This window comes from Schistocerca americana, chromosome 8 (assembly GCF_021461395.2).
Source record: "Schistocerca americana isolate TAMUIC-IGC-003095 chromosome 8, iqSchAmer2.1, whole genome shotgun sequence".
NCBI classification, from domain to species: Eukaryota; Metazoa; Arthropoda; class Insecta; order Orthoptera; family Acrididae; genus Schistocerca; species Schistocerca americana.
The window spans coordinates 235,138,673-235,154,164 of record NC_060126.1 but is presented as its reverse complement, the minus strand read 5'-3'; positions in this window follow the sequence as shown (position 1 = coordinate 235,154,164).

Here is a 15,492-nt window from a genome sequence, read left to right as displayed (position 1 = left end):
GCGGGATGCGCTCTATTGGGAAAGTTGTGTACGCGCTGACTACGCGGAACTATGTACACAACAATATATATATTTCATTTCTTATCTTACTTTAAAGTTAAAATGAAAACATTCTCGAAAGTCTTGGAATTCACGCAACCTATATGTTCCCAGAATCAATGTTGATAACAGGCAGAATTCGTCGAGAGGATAGATGGACTATCTATATACATAATTAAGTTGGTACGGAACCCTCAGAGCATGAGACCCACTCACATCCGGCCAGTTTTTTCATGCAAACCGATTAAATGTCGACAGTATAAACATACTGGCCACAGTAGTGCTCCAGGCATAGTGCTCAAAGATTTTTTCTAATCATTCTACTGTGCCTCAATGGCTGAAAGACAGGGAAGGATTATCTACAAAATCAAAGCTCCTCTTGCAGATATCGAGAGAGAGCGAATAAGCAATATTGTCAAGGAAATAACGAAAAGATTTTGTTTTTCATGAAGGGTACAATTCAGTGATTAAACTTTTTGCGAGGAGCTGGTGACAGTCTGCTGTTTCCAGTAATTAGTACAATCCATTAAGTCCTGATTTTGCTTAAAACTGTTTCAGTTTAAACCTTTGTGTCAGTTGATGTAGTGTAGGAAATGATTCACACTGAAATTTCCAAATACTGGTACCAATTCTGATTGCACTGCATTCAGTTTTAACAGCTTCCTTCGAACAGCTATATTCATCTCCAACTGTGAATTCTCAGAGTGAATTTTGTACGAATCGTATGAGCTTATACTCTATAGAAAAACACTATGTCACAGATGTAATTAACGAATTAATCACTAATCCCTTACAAATTCGAATGTATAGTAGGTTTCCTTTTGTCTCTTCTACAGTATTATACATAGTTTGCTCTTCAATTGCTTTATGTGGGAAATGAGGATAGCTTTGTTTCTTTTGCCGAACTGCTGCAATAATTCCGTGCAGCACAGCAACAAATTTCGATGTTTTAGACACCATAAATTTGCTTTCACTGATGAGAATAATAAATAAACGCTGTCTCCACCCACAGTCATATAAAGACCCGAAATAGCCACGAATGCAAGGGACACGTGTTCTGACCTCTCCTGAAAAGACTGTGGCTGGTGGGAAGGGCGCCATACACAGAGACTGACGGAATGACACCGCACAATATCACGAAGCGCACCTCCAGTGAACAGCCAAGTTTCCGTATACTGTTTGGAGCACCAGTAAGCGGTAATTTCCAAGAATGATCGCGTATCGAAGTCGCGGGGTCCAAAGGATGCATATCGAACGTGCGATTGTAAATCGATCATGCGACTCTGGTGGCTGGCGTTATGAGTGTGTTTACGGTGGTCACAACAGCAACGACAAAACAAGAGCTTTACAAAAATACCCGTAATTACAAAGGAGATGACTTACCTTACTCGTCGTGGGTGTTGTCATGTGAAAGCCCATGTGGTGCGTGCGTTACAGGGACAATTCCCTTCTTGCCATTGCCTGGGTAAACTCTGCTAATATCACTCAAGAATATTGGCAGAGTGTCATGTGCGTTAACTTTTCCCTGCAAACGCAAGTTATGGAAATAGAGAAACTGAAACAAGTACAGTTCGTCTCTTTGTCCTGGACGACCTTTCCTTTTAATAGAAGACTTCACAGAGTTCCATAGCTGCTCGATGTTCTGCGTGTGCACACTGGTGTCATCGGAAGACACGAACTCTACAGAGTGGTTGACGAACTCGTGGTCGAATCCTTCAGCTATCAGAGTCTTGTAGAACTTAAACCCGTCTGTAATGACTTTAGCACAAGGCAGTACGAAGTGCTTTATCAGACCCACTAAAGTGATCTTGTCTCTGGGCAATACTCTCACAAAGAAACACTTCCGGGACTCTCTTACTATTCCAACGAGTACCCAAATATGATCTATTTCACTCTTTGAAGTTCGTCCTCTTTGGTTCTTCCTTCTAGCTATATGAGATTCGTCCACTTCCACAACTTTACTCGGCCCACCAATTGGTATACTGTCGTTTGTCATTACCACATAGCACACTTCTGTGCAAAACCCGAAATAGTCACACACGGTATTAGCAGATAAGTCAGTTTACAATGCTGTTGCTTGCAAAGTGTAGCCTCGAATCCAACAAGATAGAATTACGCTGGTCTGGATGGATAATTTGGAAAAGTCGAACCATGTATTCTTCCTGATACTCGTTTTTTTCCACACTGTTCGCAATGAAACTGTAACGGTAATTTGTGGTAGCGTTCTCGCTTCCCACGTCCGGGTTCCCGGGTTCGATTCCCGGCGGGGTCAGGGATTTTCTCTGCCTCGTGATGGCTAGGTGTTGTGTGCTGTCCTTAGGTTAGTTAGGTTTACGTAGTTCTAAGTTCTAGGGGACTGATGACCATAGATGTTAAGTCCCATAGTGCTCAGAGCCATTTGAACCATTTTTTTTTGTAACGGTAATTCTGCATCGAAACTCCTTTTACGAACTTTACACACTTCGCACCACTACAGTCTACACAGTCCATCTTTTCCTTGTCCGGTAGTACTGAAACATCCCCTTCGAAAAATTTATGAATTACTGTGCTTGGATATCCCTTACGTTATTTGATTTTCAAACAGCTGAGCAGAACTGAACGTACTCAGACATTTCGGTCTTTACTTATCCTGATCAACACTAAACTGACACACAATATTTTTGGCGCAACTTTCAATAATCCCTACAAAAGAATGGCCCTGACTAACAATAACCTATACCTTTCATGAATCACTTACCTCACAAAAATCTTCCTTACTCGAACTACTGCAATACAGCGAGCGCCAGTACTGCTGACTAAATAAAAGGTTCTAACTACTGAAGGCACTAACTACTGATAGGCATACTAAGCAAATTAAAGATTTTCATAGAGAACAAACAATGTATTTACCTTAATAGTGTTCAAAAGTCATAATATATATATATCAGTTCATGACATCCAGTCTTACAAATGTCTGATGGACACACGTCCAGATCATCTGCTCTCAAAACTCCGCCATCTCTCTCCCCACATCCACCACTGCTGGCAGCTCACCTCCAACTACGCAATGCTACGTGCTGTTCACATCCAACTGCCCAACACTACAATGGCGATTATTCCAACAATGCCAACCAGCCACAGACTGCACACAGCACAGCCAATGATTTTCATACAGAGCGCTAGGTGACGTTGTAACCTCCCCGCAGATATTGAAAAGAATGAAAATTGACCATAAACCACACAATAATATTAATTAGATAATGAACCATGAACTGTATGTAACATCTCAACAGAAATAATAATATCTGGTAAATTTTATAAGGGCAGCAGCGCTGACCTTCGGCCCTGTGAAATAATTAAACCTGATAAATTTTACAAGGACAGCAGCGCTGACCTTGTATTCTGAATAAAAAAGCAAAAATTCTTACCTCAATAAAAACTGCATCTTTATCTGCTCTTATTTATCGACACAGCTTCGTGCAATGCTGGCGTATATTTAATTTTGATTCTTGGAGGAAATGCATAGGAAATATTCTTCAAATTGAAATGAATGTTTTTCTTTAAAAAAGTTACTTTATAAAAAATTATTATTGGGGCATTTTTTGAACAAATTAATTACAACCAACATTCATTACTAGATGTGCGCAATGCTACTTCATTACCTTCTACAACAATACTCATCGTCCACCACAATACTGACCAGAGTCGCAAGAAAAGCACGCCGCCGACGCATGCCGACGCCTGCTCAGTACAACCGTCCACTCGCTACTACCGTATCCGACTGACTACTACTGCCGACTGACTACGACTACAGACAGAGTACCACTGAACTACTGTTCCTGCCGACTCGCTACACGGTACTACTGAGTACAACTGCACACTCGCGCGGTCCAGCGCAGACTAGCAACGATAAATAACTCTCTGGTCAGAGATTCTGTCATGCCTCGCCATCGCTGGTAATGAATACATACGTGTTTCAACGTAACCAATATAAAAACCTAAACAGGCTACTTACATAGCCCCCATGCTCCCCACAAAAAATTTTACAAACTTTTTGGGCAGTGGCCAATACAGATTTGAAAAAATTTTTCATAATTACAATAACAAAGATAACAAATGCACACACCTATTGATACACTGTTGGTCAGAAGCAAAAACTATTCTCATAAAGACAGTCCTGATCATTTATCACAATAGTAATTAAAGTTTTTTCACAAAGTCTCATTAGTAAAAGAAAATGCACACGGAACTAGTGGATTTCCATGCAGTCTTGAAGAAGTAGTGTTATCCTTCCAACGGAAAGACAGTGCTGACTCTTGAAATGCAGACAGGTAATGGGCCACAACAGAGCAAACTCACAGCAGAGTCAGTCGAAGTTTTAAAGAATATTATTACTTAGGTCATCACAGAGTAGACCCACTGTAGTCCTGGTAGAGATTATGGCATTGGTGGGCCACTAGAGGTGCAGACCCACTGCAGTCCTTGTAGAAATAATGGTATTTGTCAGTCAAAAACGTGTACACCAACTATAGTCCTTGTAGAGATGGCTAGCAGCCATCCGTTGTGACTGTGCAGGTGCACAATCACCATTGAACAGTCTTGTGGATAATATAGCAAGTCCATAAACCACCACTTGTGCCCTCACAAAGTTTTTGGAATTGTCCTTAGAACTAGCAATGCTGTTAACCAGTCCCTTCTTGCATTATTAACACACGTGCAGATCATCCGCTCTCAAAACTCCGCCTTCTCTCTCCCCACATCCACCACTGCTGGCAGCTCACCTCCAACTGCGCAATGCTACGCGCTGTTCACATCCAACTGCCCAACACTACAATGGCGAACATTCCAATAATGCCAACCAGCCACAGACTGCACACAGCACAGCCACTGATTTTCATACAGAGCGCTAGGTGACGTAACCAACATAAAAACCTAAACAGCCTACTTACAGTACTTCATATTTGCGACAAAAAGTCAAACAATTTTCTACGCTGGGTAAGCATGGAATTAGATTCTACCATGTGAGGGAATCCGCCGAAGAAACGTTAGGAAGACCAGACATTTCACTCACTATCGACTGAAATCGACTGGGTTTCCCAAGCAACTCGGAAGTAATTCGTGGAGGTGTGTAATTTAGAGCAACTAAAGGAACGACGGAAAACAGATAAAAATGACGATCACATATAATTGATCATAACGCCCGCTAATAGAGTCGCATGATCGATTTACAATTGCACTTCCGATATGTGTCGTTTGGACTCCGCGACTTCAAGAGGCAATCATCCTTGAAAATTACCCAGTAAGCCCCAAGTTATCGCCATCAAAACATGAAGCCGTTACCTTAGAACACGCAAACGGATATTCTCATCATCGGCTGGCCGCGCACACGACCACCGATGCAAGTCGCCTCCCACGTCAGTTGTTCAGCCCTTTTCCAGCTAGCCGCCAGGAAGCAATGCACCACCTTCTACATTCCGGTCCTCCGTTTCGTTACCGCGGCTGGCCGGTCTCAAACCGGGACCACCCGAACAACCTTCCGTGTCCTAAGGCACCACACTACTATCGAGTCGTTCGCATAGCAACGGCCCTCCTCTGTTGTCTGACGTTTATAAAAAGACAAGTGAAGAGAGACAGGGACTCGTCCATGAGTTATCTTAGAGAGGGAATGGCGTCGGATTTGACCAGTAAGGTAGTGGACTTCTGGCGGAAAACGGAATCATAAAAGAGACCATGAGTTCATATGATTAGCGATATTCTGCTACTAAATGTCTGACCAATGGCAAGGAACATCTCCGAATCAGAGCTGCTTGAAGCAGAATTAAAACATCTGACCAACGCATTGCTCAAGAACGGTTATTCGTTCACTGAGGTGGAAAGAGCATTAAGACCACTGCATAGCAATTATAGCGAAGCTCAAGCGCCGATGAAAACGAAAGCTTTCCTGCCATTCATTAAGGGCGTGACTGACTGCATAACAGAAACACTGGAAATTCAGAACATCGCGGTAATGTACACACCTACACGGATGACACAAAATCACCTAAAATCGGCCAAGGATGCAAGCCAACCGCAGGAAAAAGCTGCAATTATTTTTCCAATCGAACGGTTTCCAGAGGCAATAAACAGGTAATTACCAAGAAGCCTTAGACGTCGAAGTTGCTGCATTGGGTATGGAAGGTGTGCCCGCGATGCCAGCAGTGTATATCGAACGTTCGATTGTTGAAGGGCACATCTGGATATTGTTTTATGCGTTGAAAAGGGAATGATATTTAACGTTGTGAAGAGCTATTGGCGAATCTCTTGTAACAGCAGGTTCTAATACTCTTACGTGGGGCAATTTAATTCCATGCGTATGTATAGTTGATAAACGTTTCCAGTTCTGTTGGGAATACGGTTTATTGTCGAACTAACACAATTAATAAAATTTTCCGGGCTATTATGCCATGATCGAATGGATTTCACTTTAAAACCCGACGTTTCGTCCCCATCTGAGGAGGACATTCTCAAAGGGGTTCGTAGCTTTATTGTATGTCCGATTCAGACCCTGCCTCGCTGCTAACTACAGCAAAATTCCGCTTCCGCGAGTTTCCGCGCAGTGGCGTGATGTCACACGTTTTGAAAACTCGAGCGCTATTGACCGTTGTCGACTGCCTTCAAATGCTGCTGCTGTCATCCGATGGTGGAAAACAGGTATACTTCTTCTGCACCGGAATCTAAATATAATTCAATTTTACGACTTCCCTCTTCCTATAGAAATTCCTGGAGTGTTTTGCAAGCTCTATGGCCTCTCTGTATAGCCTTTCATGGTGTCCCCTTGTAGCTGCTAGTATTTGAGTCCTATCAAAACGAATGTGGTGGTCTGACTGTAAGGCATGCTCGACAACAGCTCATCCGTCAAACTCCCCTCTTCTGCAATTGCCCTTGTGTTCTTGTAGTCGTTGTTTGACAGTTCTTTTTGTAGTACGCATGTACACCGCCCCACAGCTACACGGAATCCTATAAATTCCAGCTTTTTCCTGCGGTTGCCTTGCATCCTTGGCCGATTTTAGGCGATCTTGTCTCATCCGTGTAGGTGTGTACAGTACCGCGATGTTCTGAATTTCCAGTGTTCCTCTTATGTAGTCAGTCACACCCTTAATGAATGGCAGGAAAGCTTTCGATTTCACCGTCGCTTGACCTTCGCTATAATTGCTATGCAGTGGTCTTAACGCTCTTTTCACCTCAGTGAACGAATAACTATTCTTGAGCAATGCGTTGGTCAGATGCTTTAATTCTGCTTCAAGCAGCTCTGATTCGGAGATGTTCCTTGCTTTATCCGCCAACGTTTTTATAATGCCTTGCTTTTTTGTAGGTGGTGGATCGAACCCCGGTGTACGTAAAAGTCTGTGTGCGTGAGTTTGCGGTAAACCGTGTGGCCCAAGCTCGTTAGGACATGACAGTGGCCAGCGAGGTCGCTGGATCTCTTCCGAGTTGAGAATGTTTGGGGCATTACTGGCAGGGCTATCACACCAACTCTTTATTTTGACTGTCTAACTCGCCAGTTGGGCAGAATTTGGCACCATGTTCCACAGGGGGACATCCGACAACTCTGTCAATCAATTCCAAGCAGAATAACGCATTACTGACTTGCTCAGTTAGTTAAGCTCATTCTCTTGACTAAATGATTAAATTTTTCTGGGACTGTAATGACTTGTTAATTTGCACATGTACATCACATCCACCAATTTCCATCCCATTCAGATAATTACTGCCTCGTGCATCTTTTCTTGTTTTGTTTAGAGTATATTAGATAGTAATATATATACTGCACTCATGGAAATAAGGGTTCCTCAACCCTACAATATTAAATACACATTGAAGAAAAAATACAGTAGTTGATGTATCAACGTTCAGGCAGCCAGCCCTGGTGGGAGAACAAGCTGTAAGTACCCAGCTGATATGTCTGATAAGGGTGTGATATTTAGCCGGTTGCAGAGTCAGCAGACCAGTACCAGTGTAGTTATGATGCCATTGCCTCATGTAGTTACCACATGTCATTTGCCACACCGTTCAGGATGGCCAACAGCTTCCTGGGAAAGATTGTCATGGTACCCACTACACCATCGTACACTGTACACAGGACAAGCGTCTACCAGATCTGCTCATACTATTTGAAGCCATGAAGAGAGGTGCTGTGGCCTCTGATATTATGTACCTTCTTTTTCCCGTTTGGTCAGTTCCCTTGGTTGTTTTAGGATATCATAACTTTCTATTTCAAGACGATCTTCCTACCATGTCAGTAAAATGAGTAGTTACTGTTGTTTGCGACATAGGTCTTCTTGTAACACTTTGTGCAGTCAGTATTATGATGAAATCTTTCTGTCACCGTGATGTGGTTGTGCTGTCTTGCTGGTTTCTGCATTTACTTCATACATTGTGTCATAATAGCTTGTATGTTCACCCCTGCACCATCAACAATTTTTTCTGTCTGAAATTACACCTGATTGCTGACATCTGCTTTGCTTCTGGTGTTGTGCGTGTGAGTCTTTGACATCATGCTTGCTGCCCCACACATATATTCACACAGCCTATAAGAAATCTGCATCAGAATCATTTGAAACATTCTAGACGTTCATGCATGGAATGCAGTTTAAACAATCATCCTGATTTCTCATTCAGTCTGTCTGGTTCAGACCACATGGTTCCTCAATTGTGTTCTTAATTCTAAAACCTTATTAACTTAGATTAAATCCACGGAAATCGTATTCTTGCAAAGACACATTTCGTCTACAGTAATATCTATATACTAATACAATCATTTTCACAAGCTATTCGCATCGAAACAAGAATTCAAAATCTCACGGATTCTTTCTTAGTTAACAGATGATTCATTAGTCAAATTCTTTTTAATTATTCTTACTTCTTTTAGTAAACCACACTGCTAGTACATGGTGCACAGGTAGTTCACAAGAGGATATAATTTTTCACTAACGATAAGTGTAGGCCATACGAAGAATAACTGCATATTCTTTCCTGTATCCACTGCATGAATTCGGCTATGAAATGTAGGAGGTCTGGCTTAAAGGTCTAAGGATGGTTAGATTCTGAGCTGGGAAAACATCTAGCAGCCTTTCCATCCAGTACAATGTAGATTGTGTCACGTTAGTAGTCATCCCAGTGAAAGTTGCTGGGAGATGGGATGTCATGCCTGCTCTGTCACAGGGTGTGCCATTGACTAGCATTCTGAAATTCATCCTTGTTATGGCTCAAGATTTCCCTTGGTCGTAACAATTCAGAGTCACTACTTGTGGAGTGGATAACGAGGAAACCCAATTCATGTTCACTCTCGGAAAATAAGGGTGGGGCGACAGCTCTTCCCTCTGACATTCGGCTGTATCTGTATTAACATGAAACAGTTGAACTTCACATACCTTTGCACTAGTCTGAACCATCCTAATTGGGCAGACTGTAAGACTCACTTTGGCAACCTCACACTTCCTCTGCTCACATGATCAGTTATCGAAACACTATGAATCATAATTCTCGGCCACAGCAAAATACAATGCTAGTTCCAAAAGTTGCAAATAAATATAGATTTTCACAATATCTTCTCCGTTCAGTGCCCTCCCCCTTTCACAAATGTGTACACATTCTAGATAACATCGTAGTCACACAGCTTGACAATATTCTGTGTCCTATCATTATAGCTTATAGCGCTATAAACAAGGACAAAAGGTTCCAAAAACACATTCCACAACAACGAAATATACACATAGTATAACCCGATTATATTAATATATTGACACACAAAATAAAGTATCTCACATTTTATCCACAAAACACAGACCTATGCCAATGAATTATACTGTGGTATTGTCTAAGTGCATACAGCACACTGTGTATTTCTTTATCACTGATTTTCAGTCACATTTCTTTATTCTTGGACTTAAAATCCTGCACTTTCATGGCACTGGCACTGGTGGAGGAGTATCTACAACTCTCTTAAATGGCTTGTCACTTCCTGCATGCATCATAGAGGTTTTTGTTAGCAGTTGCAACTTATCCTTGACAGGGAATGTCACCTATGTAATTTGATATGATACTTGATACCACATCAGGAACCTTTTGTTCTTCCCATCATTGTCTATGGATTGCCAATAAAACCCATTGTCCGACTCTATATTGAGATAATTTACTGACAGTGTGTTTGGTTTGTTCTTGGCTTTCTGCTAAACATCATGCAACATCTTCGCAAATTTTTTAACTGAATTCCTATTTTTCCCAGCTTGGGCTTCACTAAGTAATAGGTGATGGCATTTTCCTACCACATACTACTTCGTATGGTGAGAGCCCAAAATTGTTGTGTATTTTAGAATCAATGGATGAGAGATAGATTCCAAGACATTATGATATGCGTTTACATAGAAACTCAAAATTTTTGAAATTTTATAATGAACACATTCTGTGCTTCCATTTGATTGAGGGTAGAAAAGATCCTAAGCTTATGAATGTGCAGCAAATGGCATACATGTTTCATTAGGTCAGCCTTAAAATTAATACCCTGATCTGTGATTATTGTCTCAGGAACACCGAATTCTAAGAACCAATTGTTACTGTGGCCTGAGCCAATGTGTCCACCTCAGGAACTAGATTGAAACAAGTGTGACACAAAGTGAAAAGTTATCTCTCATATTCCGTACACAACCTGGTGTTCCGTTGAATGATTAGAGAATATCGAGACCCAGTATTTCAAATAATTTGGAGAGTTTTAACAATATTTATAGTCGAACTCACAGTGCGCTCGGTGAACAATTTCTAACGTATTGTTCTGGGTCTTGTTCCCTTGTTCTCCACAAAAAATTTTCAGCTACACAATCATTGCTCCCTGTGGACCACGACCTGATAAAACATGGTTTTGTGCTTGTCTCAGTACTTCATCTTTAAAAAGCTGTGGCACTATCACCCTGGTCCAACTTCTGTCATTTTGCTTAGCAAACCTGTGTGTACTGCGGACTATGACAATGTCCTAAAAACTTTACATTCTACATCAACAGCCGAAGCTTTCTGCCACACGGCTGTGCTCGTACACAGTGCTTGTAAGACACTAGCATTTCTGCTTGAGCTATCAGCACTACTGTGCGTTCTGCTTAACTTTTGCACCGTCTCAAACATAAAATCACTTAATTTCAGATGTCTGTGTCTCAGTATACATGATTGTTCTTCTAATTCCAGTGACCACTACAACACAGCATAGTTTGTTACTGCTTAACATTTCTTTATGTATAGGTAACAATGGAAGCATGTAGTACCAAAGATGATAGCCAAGATCTCCTTTTCCATAGTAGTGCAACTTAGTTCTGATTTAGCTGTCTTGATGCATGTGCCACCGGGTATCCCCTACCATCCACACTTTGGATGACAATACATCCGATCACCATATTACTTGCACTGCATGGTAAAATAAAATCTTTTTCAGAGTTCAGCAAATCAAATATCACACTGGATGTTGATGACCGTTTTAACTTATCAAATGCAGTCTGGCAGTCGGCAGACCAATGAAACGCCACATCTCTTTTTTAACAAATGATTAAACATATTAGCAATTTTGGCAAAACCTTAAACGTATTTTCGATAATAATTGCAAAGAACAAGGAATGTTTGAAGCTGCTTTGTTGTCTGTGATGGGAAGAGGTCATATACTGCAGCAATTAAAGTTGACTAATTAGGTACCGCAGATAGTTAACTTCCATTGCTGAGAAGTGACATTTATCTACACTAAGCGTAAAATCTGTATGTAGCCTCTTGAACACCTTTTTCAATCATTGTACGTGAGTCTCCATGTTCTTGGAAAATAGAATTATGTCATCGAGATAAACATGCACTGTTTAGGTTTTAAACTCGAATTATTTCATCCAACAACCTTTGTAAAGTGGCTGCAGGATTTTTTTAGACTAAACGGCATTCTATGATTCTAATAATGACAAGATGGGACCTTAAATGTGGTTTTTTGGAACTACTTCCAACTTCCACAAAATACAACATATAATGTACCAATGTTCAGGCAGTCAGCCCTGGTGGGAGTAGGAGTCATAAGCGCCTGCTTGATATTTGCTGATCAGTTTGTGGCCTGTAGCCATGGTGGCGGTGGCAGAGGCAGCACACCAACAGCAATGTCGTCATGAAGTTGTTGACCCATGTAGTTAGCGTGCATCGCCATCTGCACTGTCCAGGGTGGCCAACAGCTTCCCAACTCCACAACAGACTGCACACAGGGAGTGTGTCTACCAGCTCTGCTCATAGTACTCCAAGATGTGAAGAGAAGTCCCATGCTCTCATGTCTGGTGAGAGACAGAGAGAGAGCGAGAGAGAGAGAGAGAGAGAGAGAGAGAGAGAGAGAGAGAGAGAGAGATACCATTGAAGTCTACCACAGACTAGACGTGAGAGGCAGCAGTGGAATGCCGACAAGATACGGATGATGATATTTTGCCAGGATCTGCTAGCTAGTCCTTTCAAAGGCCTGCCGAATTTTGATGGTCACAGATCCCCGCCAGGCTTGACTCAGTAGTCGGCACTTCACCTCGCAGAGGCTAAGTCTCTCTAGACAGGATGTGCTGCTCCATGGAAGATAGAAGGTGACTAGAAGAGCTGAGGATCAGTCAGCAAGGCCTTCCCTTTGGACATGACAGCTGTAAACTGAGTAGAACTCCACCAGAGCTGAAGAAATATTTATTCAGGGCAAGCTCATATGCTTTGCTGCAATGAGGTGGCAATGGCTCCGTGCACCGTACTTTTCTTGTTTGGTCAGCTCTCTTGGTCACTTCAGAATTTCACAACTTCATTTTTAAGACGCTCTTTCTACCATGTCAGTATACTGAAGAGTTACTGTTGTGTCCGGCTTAGGTCTTTGTGCAACACTTTGCATAGTAACCATTATGATGATATCTACCTGTCAGCATGACATCATTGTGCTACATTACCTATTTATGTATCCAGCTTGTCCAGTGTGTCATTACAACATCTGTGTTCACTGACACTCTATTTGTGATCCTTTCTCGCTGGTATCCTGCTTGGTTATTGACCTGTACTGCTCTACCTCTGTCGTTGGTGGAAATGATCTCCGAAACCTTTTATGGCTGTATATAATGTACTACACTGATAGGCAACAAAATATTCTATTGCCATTTAAAACATTGCAATAGAGAAAATGTTGTTTATATTGTATATAATGGCCTATCCGTTGCATTATTTCTCTTCTGCACACCAATAGTCAGAACGTGAAGTCAAATTAAACAGTTACTATTCAAACAACTATAAAAAAAGAAGCTATTGGAAGGAAACATAAATATCAATATCCAATATAGGTAAATAGTTACGGCATTAAAGAAGTTTAGTTCATTTACAAGAATTACATGTTCTATAGTAAAAGACTTTCTTCTGTTTTAAAATACAAGGTGGTCTATGACCAACGAATTGTGGCTTAACTGCCCTTGTGTCATAACAACTGTTCTAAAAATGTATAGAGTTTTACTCGCCATAAAATTCAGTACCAGAAGAATAATACACACATCAAAAAACGTTTTGCATCATCCCGGCTCCCAGAACTCCTGAAGACAGACGTTGACTTTGGATATCGTATTCCAGACGCAGTCCCTTTGACTGTTCAGAGATGTCACTAAACCCGCCCAGAGATGTAAACAACCATGCATCAGCAGCGCCTATTAGACGGAGGGGGTAAGACTGCCGATCGGTTCCAGTCATTCCACCAGGACGGAGGTACACGGTTCGTGTTGTCTGTAGTTCAACCATGCCTAGACGGTCAATACCGGGCTGCGATAGAGTCCGCATTGTTATTTTGTGCCAGGAAGGGCTCTCAACAAGGGAAATGTCCAGGCGTCTAGGAGTGAACCAAAGCGATGTTTTTCGGACAGGGAGGAGATACGGAGAGACAAGGTCGATGACATGCCTCGCTCAGGACGCCCAAGGGCTGCTAGTGCACTGGATGACCGCTACCTACTGATTATTGCTCGGAGGAACCTTGACAGCAACGCCACCATGTTGAATGATGCTTTTCCTGCAGCCACAGGACGTCGTGTTATTACTCAAACTGTGCGCAGTAGGCTGCATGATGCTCAACTTCACTCCCGAGCCCATGACGAGTTCCATTTTTGCAACCACGACACCATACAGAGCTGTACAGATGGGCCCAAAAACATGCCGCATGGACCGCTCAGGATTGGCATCATTTCTCTTTACCGATGAGTTTCGCATATGCCTTCAACCAGACAATAGTCGGAGACGTGTTTGGAGGCAACCCGGTCAGGCTGAACGCCTTAGACACACTGTCCAGCGAGTGCAGCAAGATGGAGGTTCCCTTATGTTTTGGGGTGGCGTTATGTGGGGCCGTCGTAGCCGTAACGGCTGTACGATACGTGAATGCCATTCTCCGATCTATAGTGCAATCATATCGGCAGCATGCTGGCGAAACATTCGTCTTCATGGACGACAATTCGCGACCGCAACGTGCACATCTTGTGAATTTCTTCCTTCACGACAACGACATCGCTCGACTAGAATGGCCAGCATGTTCTCCAGACATGAACTGTGTCGAATATGCCTGGGATAGATTGAAGAGGGCTCTTTATAGACGACGTGACCAACCAATCACTCTGAGGGATCTACGCGGAATCGCCATTGAGGAATGGTACAATGTGAACCAACAGTTCGAATCCTGCCTCGGGCATGGATTTCTGTGTAGTCCTTACGTTAGTTTTTAAGTAGTTCTAAGTTCTAGGGGAGTGATGACCACATATGTAAAGTCCCATAGTGCTCAGAGTCATTTGAACCATTTTTGAACCAACAGTGCCTTGCCGAACTTGTGGATAGTATGCCACGACGAATACAGGAATGCATCAATTCAAGAGGACGTGTTACTGGGTATTATTTATTTATTTATTTATTGAACCTGATCAGATTAGGGCCATCAGGCCCTATCTTACATCGGACCAGTGTTTCACACATGCAGCATTTCACACATCAGAGTTACATCATGACAATAGTTTAAATAAGAAAATTTGATTACTCTAGTCACATTATGAATAAAGAGTAATGACTAAGACCTAATAAGTTCTGGCAGTATCTTTACAACAAATACTATACATACAAATTATGATAAAAGCAATAATAGTAACAGTAAAAAAATCAAATAATAATGATAAACATGAGAAAAATTGGCAATAGTAATGAAGATTTGTGCAGATGTACATTAATATCTTGATGTGCAAAGTAGATGTTTACTAGTGTAGCGAGTTTTGGGGAAGGGAGATTTAAGGAGGGGGAAAGAGGGAAGTAATTAGGTGAAGTGCATTCATGTGCAGAGGAGGGCATTACTGTTGCTTAAGTAGATACGTGATTAACTGTTTTTTGAAGCCGGACATGTTTTTAAGTTCTCTAACGTAACGAGGGAGGTTATTCCAGAGTCGGGTTCCCGCTACTGTA